Here is a 13,693-nt window from a genome sequence, read left to right as displayed (position 1 = left end):
AATGGATTCATATAAATATTATCAGAAGACTCTTACACTATGTAGGCAATCTAATATAATTGTAAACACCTTACTAAGATTCTGTTCCTAACTCTCAGATACACCATCTAAGATACAAGTTGGAGAGTAAGCACTGGAAGGAAGGCAAAGAACAGGAGAGGGAAAAAGCAAAGCTATTATAGGAGTGTGGTAATGCTATGCTACCCTTTTTTTTTTTCTTTAATTCAGCAGGAGTTTGTCATTACTGCAGTAGCACAGTGACTCCTTTTACACTGAATAATTTCCAGCATTTCTGTATAATTACATCTCAGGTACACTAAAGATGTATACTGAAGACAATTTTCTAATCTTGCAAGCATAGGCATACAGAAGAGCAAGAAAGGCAAGAAAGGCCACTAAGCTTCAACTTGCCTTGGCCCTTACATTTCTGAAGGATACTTCCCCCTCTCCAAATATCTGAGAAATTCACTGCCTCTGCACAGAGGAAGGAAAACACTGAAAGAACAGGACTAACTTGTACAAGCAAAATAATTTCAGTTTCTATTTTATGTTTTACAAATTTTTGTGTATATATGTTTTTCTCAAATAGTTTGAATGAAATGCAAGCTCCAGAGGGAAAAAAATATGATCAAGTTAGCTTATTTATTCTCTTGTTGAAGTGTTTTCATACATTTGGGAAGAAAATAGATCTCAGAAGACATTTTTCCTAAATTTCCTTGCAGTTTTTGCCCCCAAAGTGTGGCAAATCACTAAGTATTTTAACTACTGCTAGTTCTCATTCGTTCCTTCATTATATCTTACATTAGTGATGCTATGAACAGCAAACACGTGACAATAATACTCAACTCTTATGTAAGATACAGCCTAGACCTTCATATGACAGTTAAGCATGATCCACATTTCACAAGATAAATGAGATCCAGTGACATGAACAGACTGGTTATATGCTTTCTTTGGTCATATTATATTCTTTCTTCCATCCCATTCAGTAATTCATTTCTTGTATCCTCTCTTACATAGCCTTAAGGGATGGTGTGTGGAACCTTAAACCAGTTTCAATCAATGGGATGAGGTCAGCCTTGAGATTCGTGTGACAGGCAAGATTAAAATGTGCTTGCCCCAAGTCTAAGCTGTCTGAATAAGGCACCATGTTACGCTGCATGCTTGTTGCCAGGTTGAATTGAAAACAAAAGTTATATTAAAAGACAGCCAGATCATTCTTTCTCCTTTCTGCCCCCTCCTCAAGTGCCTAAGGTCATTTTCCCTAACAAAAATGAAAGTCCTTTTTGGAAGTGTTTTTGTGCTAAACAGCAGTGGTTAATTTCTTGCAACTAATTAGTTATTCAAGTGAAAGTATAATGATCCTCCAACATGATTGAAAGTGCTTCAACCGAGTTTCCTGCTAACAGCATACTTCTAGAGAAGACGCAATAAATCAGCAGGGTTATGGAAATCTTTAAAACAAAGCATGTCTACAACAGGAACCCATTAAAGATGTAGCCATGTAATATTTATGTACCTAGCTGACTTGTGCTTTTAACCTAGCACTTTCAGCCATAGCTTTTAGCACCTGGGTCATTCACTAAGAATGAAATTCACTGTATCTGCTAAAAGCCAGCATAATGTCTCTGCATTAGGTGTTCAGACAGAGTTTACATAGGATTTAAGCAATGGAGCCCTCCCACTGAATGGAATCTCATCCTGAGTTTTCCCATAGAAAAATACAAATAGAACACCTTTACACTGCATAGTAATTTCAATGAAACTCCCCAGATGCCATTAGAAGGATTTCAGAAATACCATGAGGTAAAGATGTTAAGAACAAAAAAAAAACAAAACAGAACAAACAAAACAAAGAGATCATTAACAACAGAAACCCCCACACTCTTTCAGAACAGCCAGCATCACCTATGGTTGTATAGATAATGGTTTTGTTATTGTTAGTGGTTACAGAGGCTGATCTCTAAACCTAGTGCTCTCAGTAAAGGCACTGCCTGCGTTGGAATCTTTTTTGACATACTACTGACCAGTATAGTCCAGCTATTTAAATATACTCAGAACAGGAAAAGAGCAAGACTCAGTTTTGTGGAAATACATTTTTATTATGTTTGGGCCTTTTGGATGTTACAGATGTATAAATCTGATAGCCTTAGATCTCCAAAAGAAAGAGAAATCCTCTTTACTCCCATCACATTCTACAGCTTGTGTTGTGTGTTTACATGAATTTTTAAAGCACACAGAAGAACATGTGAAGCAAAGGGAATGTTTTAATAATCCCCACATCCTTTAGCTATACATATTTTCCTTCATCCGATTCTGTCATTTACTTTATTGCCAGGCTTCTAGTCCATCTCCCACAGTTTTAATAGACAGAATTTTGATTCATGAATCAGTTTCAGTCAAGTTCCCAGAACTTGGCTTTTTTTCTCCGCCTCCTCCTGGCTTACTCTTTCTTCCTGCAGCAGATAACTACAAAGAGGGAAACCTCACTGCTGTGGGGCTGGAAGAAGGAAACTACAGGAAAGTGTGTAGAAACTGCATTTCCTGGGAGTCTAGGAAAGGGGAGAAATTAGCACAAAAAAAGGGCCTGAAGGACAGAGAAGAGATTAAACATCGCTTTCCCTTCCTAATAAAATCATCTTTGCTCTCACCATAGGTTTTTGGGCCAATGACCACTTTCAACTTGCACTTTCTGTTGGAAAAATAAATTAAGAGTCCAGTTTAATTTTGTCAATAGAAAGTTTAAAGCGGTCACTGGAGCACAAAGTGATTTTCAAAAGGCAGCTGAACTGAACAGGGACAAGGATGAGGATGCTGGGACAGCCACAAAAGTACAGGCAAATTAAAAATACTGCAAGTGTACCAATTTTCAACAAAATAGATAAAGCTTTTATAAGAGTTCCTGCAACCCTGTAATTTTTGTTGTGGGCTTTGTTTATACTTAAAAACACAATTGCCAGAGCAGAAAACAAGTGTTTTATGTGTTTGTCTTTATATATAGGAAAACAACAGTCAATGAACTAGGCATTAACTTCATGAACATGTAGGATTACTCTTCACCCATGCTGTAAATCATTGGATCTAGTACAAGTAATTGTACTGCAATGGTTTTTGCTACGCTAAGCATTTCAGCTGTGTGCCCAGTTCTTCCAAGTCTGAGCTTATGCTGTATTCAGAGCTTTGTGGGGTTTAGTCAATAGCATGTTTGATTTGAATGGTTTTTCCTAGATAACAGTAACACAAATCCATAACTTGTGTAACAAAAACCCAAAGCTTGTTTAGATAACTTAACATGCCTAAAAGCCTAAGCTCAAGACTGTAAAAAATAATAATAAAAGTAGAAAAAGCACTTCTTTAGAAAGGGTCTCTGCTGTTGCACTACCAGAAGGCAAAAAGCATATTATGCTATGAGCCAGAAACTGTTGTGCTGTTCTAAACTGCAGCAATGACTTGCATAAAAAGACTTCAAGGCATTTCCTCTTCTCCCTGAAGATAGCCACGAGTCTTTCTACTGCCCCAGGATGCATGCTGAAGTGACTGCAAGACAGGCGTATCTTTTGCATCCTAAACAACAGCCTTTATTTATCAAAGCACACAGAACATGCAATGGACAGTCAAAACAAAGCAAAACCAGCTATTCCAAGTATCCTAAGGAAACTTTGTTCCAAACTGAGCAGTATGTCCCTCTCATAGATGGATGTTACGTTGCCTGTTTAGCAAATGCCCCTCTATTTTCTTAAGTTCATGCCTTAAGAATTTTATTTCACCAGCATTTATACACAGACGCCCATGAAGTTTTCAACATAGCCTTGAATTTGTGGTTTAACCTTTGTGAAGCATGCTGGTATTTTCAAGGATGAATTTGAAGCACAACCTCATTTTAAGGTATATGTGGAAAATACCAAGTTTGTCAGCAATAAATACCTTGGCATATAGAAATTTTGCAAAGGAAAAAACCCACAAAAATCCCAAAACATAATTACAGCAAAGCAGATACTGTCATCAGGCAGCGATTTGCCATCCTTACATTTGCAGAATAACAATTCTAACTGAATATCTTCTGCCTTTTGCTAGTACCGTGTGATAAACACAGCATTTGAACGCATGTGTACACGTATATATTTTCCATATCTACATGCTACGTAAGAAGTTCCTGATATTTAAACAAAGCAGAGACACAGAACCTAAAAAGGTGCCTCTCTTGCAGTGAGGACACAATTCCTGCTCTAAGGGCCTGGGGCAGTTTGCCTCAAATGCTAATAGCTCAAGTTGTGTGCAATAGCCCTATACTGTTTATATAGCACTTCACATGTTCAAAGCACTATGAGATATCAGCCATCACTACACTTTTATGAGGCTCTAAGTATTACCCACTAAATGTTAAGGTTCAAATGACTTGTTCTTGATCAAAAGAAACTTTGTGCAGCAGGACCATAATTATTTGAATTCGGTAATTCTGACAGTCCATTCCTATAGTGACTCAAAAAAAAAAAGAGGGGGATGGGATATTTAAAGCCAGTTGCAACTGCACTTTGTTCTGGCTGTGTTAAGTACAGGCATAAGGAGAATCCCAAAGCTAACTCTCACAAAAGCAGCACCTGCCTCCAAAGAAAATGAAAACTGATGAATTTTTTCTATTTTAAAAGCACAAAAACTGTTTTTAAAGCCTCAGTCATGTTTTTCTGAGTATATGTATGTCATAATCACTGTGAAGAACCTAAAAGGTAATACTGTACAGAAATAGACTAGAAAACTTAAGATGTAAATCACATCATCTGCACTGAAGCAGGTTTTCCTTTTTTGCTGTTGCTGTTTTGATAAAGGTTGGGGTTTGATTTTTTCCTCCTCCTTTAGAAATCAAGAGGAGAAGCAGGCAAAGACCAAGGCAACTTGCAATAGGACTTAAATCAATACTTTTAGTAATACAAACTATTTTCCTGTTTTTAGACAGAATTTCATCCTATGAAAACCCAGTTGCCATTGCCGATACTTATTAACTCAGGATCAAAATATCAACTCTCCCTTCCCATAAAGGAAACACAATGAAGCAGACAGTGAAAAGCAGCCAATCAGTTTTGCTACCTACATCTAAATCCTTCCTTGAAATAAGGAATGTTGTGCTCAGGGACATGGTTTAGCAGAGGGTTGTTAGAGTTCAGGTAGTATGGTTAGGTTGCTGTTGGACCTGATAGTCTTTAAGGTCTTTCCCAACCTGAGCAATTCTAGGATTCTGGGATTCTAATCAAGGCTGAATGGAATTAATTCTGAAAATTTTTGTTCTTATATATAAATATTGAGATTTCAAAATGAGAAAATGAAAACTATTTTAAATTCACAGCCAGCACACATCCTATCATACACAATTTTCATTCCCACATCTTACATTTTAACTTGCACATAGCCTTTTGTTTCCATATATACTGTATTTTTTCAGAACACAGCTTTGCAATTACTGCCTTTCAAATCTTGTCTTCAGGATCACGTGCAAAATGTTTAGTACTGAGACAAAAATGTAGGCCTCTACACACAACAAAGATTCAACAAATAAGGGAAGGGCTCCTGTTTAAACAGGGGAGGGTAAGAAATTCCCTTCAAAAGCAGTACATAGTACAGAGTTTTACTAACAGAACCTCTTGTGTTTTAGCCAAGTTGATCTGCTGTTCGTAATATTTACTCCATCTCTCCTACAACTTTTATTAGACATTGTTGGGTACAGGCCACTCAATGCCAGGCTGTTTGCTATATCAAAAAATCCAAAGTTACATTACTGAGATATTTTCTAAAATATTAAAATTTAAGCACAATGTCGGTAGATGAGTGTTGCTTCATGGATATTAATGTAAAAAGCAGTTACAAATCTCCATCTATTCATCTAAAGAACAGATGTTTGCATATGATTTATGAACATAGAAATATGTGCGTATCTTCCATAAATAGTAACATACCCCAGTAACAAAAAAAAGTGGAGAACTGTTGTCCAAAAGAACTGGAAAATGGCATGCAGTATTAGAATATATTCACCAATTGCTTTATATCTAAAGCCAAGAAAAGTTAACAGGTCCAGCACAGCAATCCTCCATGTTGGAAAAACACCATTTCAAACAAGACTAACATGAAGGAATACTCACTCAAATTGCAAACTCTGGTTCAATTGCTCAGATGTAAAAGTACATTTAGAACATGAGAATGCAACTGTGATCTAATAAATAAAAATAGCAATTAATTTTCATTGAGTTATAATTTTTTGCTGTAAGCAAAAGCCAACAAAACTCACATTGCATTGAGTATCTTCACATTAAATTTTGATTTTGAGGGGTTTTTAAAATCAAAATTTAATGAAACAGTAATCAGGTAAAATTTTGGTGAGCAAAGCATTCTTTCAAACACTAAATACATTATCTTTGGAAGTACAGTTGAGTATTTGACCAAATATTATGACTGCTCCTCACATTTGCTCTGTAGCTAAACTAGCCTGGCTAATGAGCATCCCACCTCAAACTGTCCCATAAACATGAGATTACTTGACAGGTTTTACCTTAAAAGCAGAGTCCATTTTTTGAGAACAGACTTGTAAGAAACCTAGTTAAAGGCTACAAGCACGTGAGTTTGCAGACTTGGATATGTACTGGTTTCTGGGCCAGCAGAACTACAAGAGAACCCAAGAAACTGCACATTACACAGTGATGTGTATGCATGTCACAGAAGTTTTGGGTTGGTTTAAGAATAGACATGGTATTACTTTTTCACCTCCAAAAAGCATTTCCTGTGTGCCATGCTATTTTTCTCTCCTGGAAAATTAGTCAAGAACATGGCTAATTCTGCATAACTTTAGATTTCTCCATACCATTATGTACAATTGCAGTATTCTCTCCTGACTGAGTGGCAAGCACGAGTACTTTGAAGTATTATACAGCTGCTACTCTCCTCCAGAAGCGGTGATACTCCAGTAAATACTCCCCAAAACATCTTTTTCCAGCAGAGGTTTACAAAAACGTTACCATGTTTCCATAGGTTGACACAATACAAAAACATCTGATCATCTAGTCGAAAAACGCTGGCCTTTAGCATTACTGCAGAAATAATTAGGAGCCATACTTCAACCAACTGCAGAAACAACTCCAGTTAGTTTTTGTATAATACAATTAGAGTCTTATATTACAGGAAAGGTTATTGGGTTCTCTTCTTGCAATTTTTAAGATCAAAGAAGAAATGAACACTTTTCATTTTGTCAGGTAAAGACCTTCCTTTTGATGGCTGTACAGAGTCTTTATTTCCAGCGTATAACTCAGACATCCACGAATAAATTGAATCTCTAATAACAACAGTCAGCTGGATTTAATTCCTCCTCTTGATGGAAGCACAGCACTGTCAATACACAGTGAGATTTAGTATTGCTGTTAATTTACTGCAGGTAAAATGTAGATACAACATGAAGATCTAGCATCTAAAAACAGCGTAAGATAAACAGGAAAAATAAAAAAGGAAAAGATGATAAAAATTGATGAGTGATCATTCTACTTCATTTTTTTTTTCCAGAGGAGCATCCAGGTGCCAGCTGGTGGAAAGGCAGATGCCACTGATTTCAGTGAACTTGCACCAGTTTACAATAACTGAGAGTCTGATCCCACATGCATTAGAGTTATTTTTAGGCACTTGCATTGGAACTCACTTCAGTGACAATTAAAAATACATCCACACATCACATTACATCCTGTTCCCAAGTGTATGACTGGAAGCCTGTTGACAGGCTGTGGGAGAGGGCAAGTAGAAGTAGCCAAGAACTATATCCATGAGATAACTTTGTAAGATATTAACCCTGAATTTCAGTTGTCTTTTCTTTTTTACTGTGACTCTTTGACTACAGAAAAAATCCCAGCTCTTCACCTTCCAGTAGTAATTCAATGCTTGCAAAGGAAAAAATAAAACTAACCACCACGCTGTAAGACCACGTAGAGCATCTAAGTTAAAAAAAAAAAAAAAAAGACTGGTCTCATCATCTAGAATTGTAAGCAAACCCCCATACTGAGATCTGTTTGTTCAACTAAGCACTTGTTCCAAGGGACTGCACTGCTGGACAAGCAGTAAAACTGTTAAAAATACTGAAACAGCTGTTGGAAGCTCTATTTCAGCAAGCAGTCAATGTGAGGGAGGGAGAAACAAGAAAGGAAGAGGTGGAGCAATAATTAAGGCAGAGCAGTACTTCATAACTCCAGCCATCTTAGTAGGTAGAGAGAGCTAAATAGTAAATTGATTTACATAGAGCAGCTGTTAAGCATGAAGATATTGCATTAAAAAAATCTTGTTACCATTATTAACTGCTACAATGAATATTTGTCTTTTGATTCAAGATAGCAAGGTCAAAATGGAAAAGCTAACTAATTAAAAATGAAGATGTAGCTCACGTACCAACTGAAGTAATTGTTTGTTTGTACAGCACGACACCCATATCTCCAATTTAGGTCAGGCTATCAAGAAGAGGAAAAGGGACTGAAGATGAGATGCTCTACTTCACACAGTTGCCCTCTGGAAGGGCTGGCAAAGGCAGTCACTTAAATTAAGTACAGGTCATCAGACAGGATATCTAATCTATTCCTAAAACAGGCAGCTCTCGCAATCCAAATCCCTATGGCCTTTGCAGCAACACAACGAACTACTTCCTCATGTACCTCTGTCAATTCATGTTAGGTTCCTATTTTTTTTTAAAGTGATATTTCATGTACACCATGACCCTATTGCTCACAGCAAGGAAAGCGCTTTGGTTTATTTATGACCTACTAACCTTAAATAAAAAAACCATACATCCAATCTGAATGTTCACATAAGCCTGCAGATCTGAAATAAAACTTAAAATAAAGCTGGCATTTGTAATAGCTAGCTAAGCCCAGTAAGGGATTTAGAAAAAAATTAAAATTAAAACCAGATGAGAGAAGATGAAAGCATTTTTACCCTGCATAACCTGCACACATCATGAATGATGGCTGGAGCTCAGGAATATTTTTTTGTGTTTTTGTACTTACAAGTTTCAGCCCACTTCAACAGCGGCTAGGTAACCAAAGAAATACTGAGGTTTTCCCATTACAGGGTTGGGAGGGAATAACAACAACACATGAAAGCAATTCCTTTTAAGATGCAATCCATCCAGCCACAAGCTCTACACAGCTCCTCTCTTTTCCTTACACCCCATCCTAACTGCCAGGTATCAGTCTGGCCAGACCTCATATTGAAATATGATGTGACAGAGGGAAGCAAGGAACAAGACCATAGGAATAAATACTGAAAGAAATGGCATAAAGAAAGCTTATAGCAGGGAATATGTGAAACACAAGTGACCCTATATATATTTTGCTAGAACAACATTGAACAGATGCAGATGTACAACAGACTATTCAGTTGAAGAGTTTATAAAGAACTGTCATAAAGAACTCCCTTCCTCTCTACATCCATGGGGTTGAATTGTGATAGGGACAGTACAAATAAATAATAAAAAAATCAAGCTTCAGACCTAAAATATCAACAGCAAACATCTTCTGCTGATTCAGCACCAAAAAAAGGGAGGAAAGGGCATCTATGCCACAGTTGGTTGGAACTAGAACTCACAGATACTCATGATCACAGTGGAATTCCTAAATAAAAAAACCTGCAGAAAAGAGAAATTCTTTACATTCTGTTCTTCTGTAGTTCTCCAGCAGGATATATTAATGCCTCTGCTCTTTAGATACTTTAGATGTATTTGATATAAATACAGTTATCTGTACAAGAAGAGCAATTTGTTGAAAGAAACAGATGCAACCAAGTTCTTGTCACAGCATTTGTTTAAAAAAGAAAATATACTCAGGCAGCATATTTATGACCTAAAGTCTTTTGGTGCTACCTCTCTACAAGACCATTTTATAAAAATTTTTATTTAAGTGCAGAAAGCAATGAGAGAGTACCAGACCAGCTTGTCCTCTGGTAAAAAATTTAACAAGTAGCAGCCCTTAAAAGCCAGTGAATCACTCACAGTTTCATTGCAGTAATCTAAGAGCAGCCCTAACTAAAAGAACTCAGACCAACAAAGCTGCAAGAGAACAATCTTCTGCAGGAGAACTGCTAACAACCACGAGTAAGGTAAAATCCCTGTGTTACCATTTTGTGCCTTCTGCTACAGCCTCAGAAATTCTTCCTGTGAAACATTAAAATTGTAATCCTATATATACTGTGTGTGTGTAAAAAAAATATTTGTGTATATATAGAGTCAAAAATATGAGGACAATTTAGTTGGAAAGCTCAGATGCTGGAAAAAAAGCTTCTGCTACTGTGGAAATTGTTATGCACTTTACTTTGTAATGAGCAAGTTGTGGATATAAACAGTGCGTAGCCACAAAAAAAAAACATGAAAAGAAACTTAGGTCATCAAATCTTGATGTAAACTCATCAAGAGGTGAATATTGGCAGATTTTACTCTGCTTACTTTATATTTTTACTCTATTGGGCACAGCATAAACTAGCACTGATTCACGATATTCTTGGCAGGATCTGCTAATACACAGGTGAAACCTTATGTTTCGGTTTGCTATGAAGTTCAGTTTTGTAATAATACAGACAATAACCAATCCACTTCTGCCTGGATGACCAACTATATACTTAAAGCTTGAATAAATGAAATATCTTTTCTTTTCATAGAAAGACATCTGGGAAGCTGCCAGCTCCGTGCACGAAGAAGGAAATGGGAAAGACAGAGAAGGGTGCTGGTATTGGTAAGAGAACAATGATTGAAATTACATTATCTGTTTGATGAAAATAATCAAGTCAATTTTGATTTTCCCCCCTCCTTTCAGACATTTAAGGATGCTGTGAAGTCAATGGAGTTCTCTTGTAGTGGTTGCTTCAGTGAACATTCAACGCTGTCGGTGAGTTTGGAATTTAAGTGAAAACCATCGACCGTTGATTGTACCCTCCAGCTAACCATCCTCCTCCTTACTTCATGCTTTCAGGCCTTCACACCGAAGATAGAAACCTAACCAGCACATGAGGTTTCTCCCCTACTCTGCCATGCTTTACAAAAAAGGTCACAATCAACATTCATTGCTGTCGGTGGGTTTAACTATGTGGACAAGCTCACTGAACAATGAATGCAACTGTGGCCCCACATTTTACAGGTGCAATTGGGAGGAACGTCAGCTCTGAAGGGAATAGTGAGAAGCAGACATTTCTTATAGGTTACATATTTCCAGTCAAAAAATAGATGAGGATATTCTACTTTCGCTTGTTTATTCTTACGTGTATTTAACTATGTTGACAAAAAAACCAACACTGCATGTTTCTGGAATATCACCCCCACAGGGTTCGGCATCATCGAAACCAAACTCATTCTTGTCAAGTATGCATGTGGAAATAAGTAATAATATAGAGAATTGTATATATGTATTCCTCAGAATTGAGCCTAAGAGGAAAGGGTATTTAAATCTTATCTTAACTAGGTATTATAGAAGAGACTTCTGTAAACTATTCCATAATTGTCAAGACAAAAACAGGAACAGGAGCCAGAATTCAGAAGCATGGACAAAATAGATCAAATAAAGAATTCAGTAGTTTTACATGACAGTGATCTTATGCACCTAAATAAATGGTATCAGACAGTAAGCATTTCTACATTTGCCTTTTCTAATGGTCCGATTACAGAAATAGATGTATACCTGGTAATTAACAAACACTAGTTAAATTGTAAAATTACTCTAAACTTTGGGTACTTGTGTCACACTCAGTATTGCTATCACTAATGAAAAAATAAAAGTATAATTAAAGCTCACTGCTCTGTCCTTATTTCCTTACAACCTTTGTTTAATTTAATTGGAAAAGTAGAGCCCAGTCTACATTTCTACCTTTCAGAAGTCATCCAAGGTAAGTGCAAGCCTTCACACAGCACCATTTACCATTTCGATAGATAGAATTGTTTCTAACATTTAGGCAATCACACAACGTTCCTATTTTCTTCTTAAAAAAGCTGTGGTCTATTAACAATACTTCAGTTTGGTTATTTACACATTAACTTCAGCACTGCAGTTATGCAGTTCTCTAGCTCACTGTCCTTGCTTGTCATATGCAGTTTTCACCATGCAGCACTGGAATAGAATACAACCATCAGGGCTATCATGGGAGGAAACATCTGTACCTGCTTCGTGAACTGTATACTAACAGTGTAGCTAACTATTTAAATAATGAAAGAGATCAGTCATCAAATCACATGCAAGATTATATTTTTATTTTAAAACTCTGTTTTTCAAAGAGAGGCATGTGAATGAACTTTTAAAAATACCTGGAATTGTTAAAACAGTATTTAAAAAAGCAATGGCTGGGAAAAATATTTTTTTCATCCTGATATTTACTAGCAAAGAATCCACAGAGTCTACTGAGGTCAGGGGCAGCAGTTAAGTAGTAACAGGAGGGGTGGCTATGGATACATGACTTCTCAGCAACACTGCATAGAGAACCTTAAGCTCTATCTTGAAGTTCACTCATTTCTACACAGCAATGAGAACTTGAATAACTATCAAATTATATATACATATCATATTAAAAGCAAGTTATAGATAGAATATATAAGGAAAAACTTTCAAGTTAAGTTGCAGCTACTTCATTCTTGTCTTATTTTTGCACTTATTACTTTTACTAAAGCGACTACTAGTTGTGTTATGCATTTATAAACAGTGAAGATGTTATTGAAGTTTGTGGAATTTCACAGCAGTGGAAAGAACCAGCATCCTGGCACATAATCACCTTCAAGCACAAAAGAAGAAAATACAAAAATAAACCATACTGCAGCTGATAATTGTTGAACAATACAGTTGTTATAGGGACACAGGATCCAGTGCGAGAAAGAAGTTTAGTTACAGGGTAGGCGGGGAGGCGAGATGGCACTCTCTCAAAATGCGCAGATGTTTTACCTGTTAAAAGATATCTACAATATTGTTGCCTTATATCAGTTGTGTCAGTGATTTTAATCATATTTACACATCAAGATTAAGAACCTCCATAGGGTACAAATATACATTATTTCATACAACTGAATAATTTAGTAACTCCATTAATTTACAGGATGCTCATGGGCAAAGCAATACCACACCTGACAAGAGACACTGCTTTTCACATGCTTCCTTTACATAAGGAAGCAGAAGCAATCCCCATTCAGCAACAGTAGCTGTGAAATACTGTGGGAAGTTCCTTGGTCATTTTCAGGGCTGTTGGTTTTTTTTTTTTGTTAGTATCATACATCCATAGTCAGTACTGTATCTGCAGGCTATAGAGACCTTCTAGAAAATTGCTCCTTGATGTCACTGTAAATAATTCACTCACAGCAATATTTTTAGGTCAAGCATATCAAAGTTACAGCAAACGCAATGGACCTTGACATAATAGGAGCACCAGTTTCAAAGCAGCAAAGGAGGAGGAGAAGGAACATACTTTCCATACAAGAGATAAATCACAGTTTTCCAGTGTCCACAACACTGTGCTTGAAACAGGAGAGGCAGTACCAAGTGGTTGCTGTTAAGTTTGGATCACTGAAGTTTTAGCTAACTCCAGACATTTTTCCTGTCTTTGGAGCAAAATTGGTGAAAGCATCAAATCCAAGTTTCTGTATCAAGCCTCTAACTCTTGTTTACCAAGCACAGAAAGACACTCAATATCACTTTTCAAACTACTACACAACGAATAC

General features: G+C 36.7%; 1 long non-coding RNA gene across 3 annotated transcripts in view; it reads left to right on the top strand.

The window, feature by feature from the left end:
- Positions 1–11,783, top strand: part of LOC116230561 (uncharacterized) — a 62,542-nt gene extending 50,759 nt beyond the window's left edge. The window contains exons 3-6 of one of the 3 annotated variants that reach the window (XR_016469149.1): positions 10,014–10,107; positions 10,663–10,736; positions 10,818–10,889; positions 10,974–11,783. This is a non-coding gene — a long non-coding RNA (uncharacterized LOC116230561). Of the gene's footprint in view, positions 1–7,536; positions 10,108–10,662; positions 10,737–10,817; positions 10,890–10,973 lie in introns of all 3 variants that reach the window. The other 2 variants (XR_004167260.2, XR_016469150.1) reach the window with 2 other exon arrangements.
- The last annotated feature ends 1,910 nt before the right edge of the window (positions 11,784–13,693 follow it).

Source organism: Phasianus colchicus, chromosome 9, assembly GCF_987193195.1.
Source record: "Phasianus colchicus chromosome 9, bPhaCol1.hap1.1, whole genome shotgun sequence".
Taxonomy (NCBI): domain Eukaryota; kingdom Metazoa; phylum Chordata; class Aves; order Galliformes; family Phasianidae; genus Phasianus; species Phasianus colchicus.
Note: the sequence above shows the minus strand (reverse complement) of the source record. Positions and strands in the feature narration are given on the sequence as shown.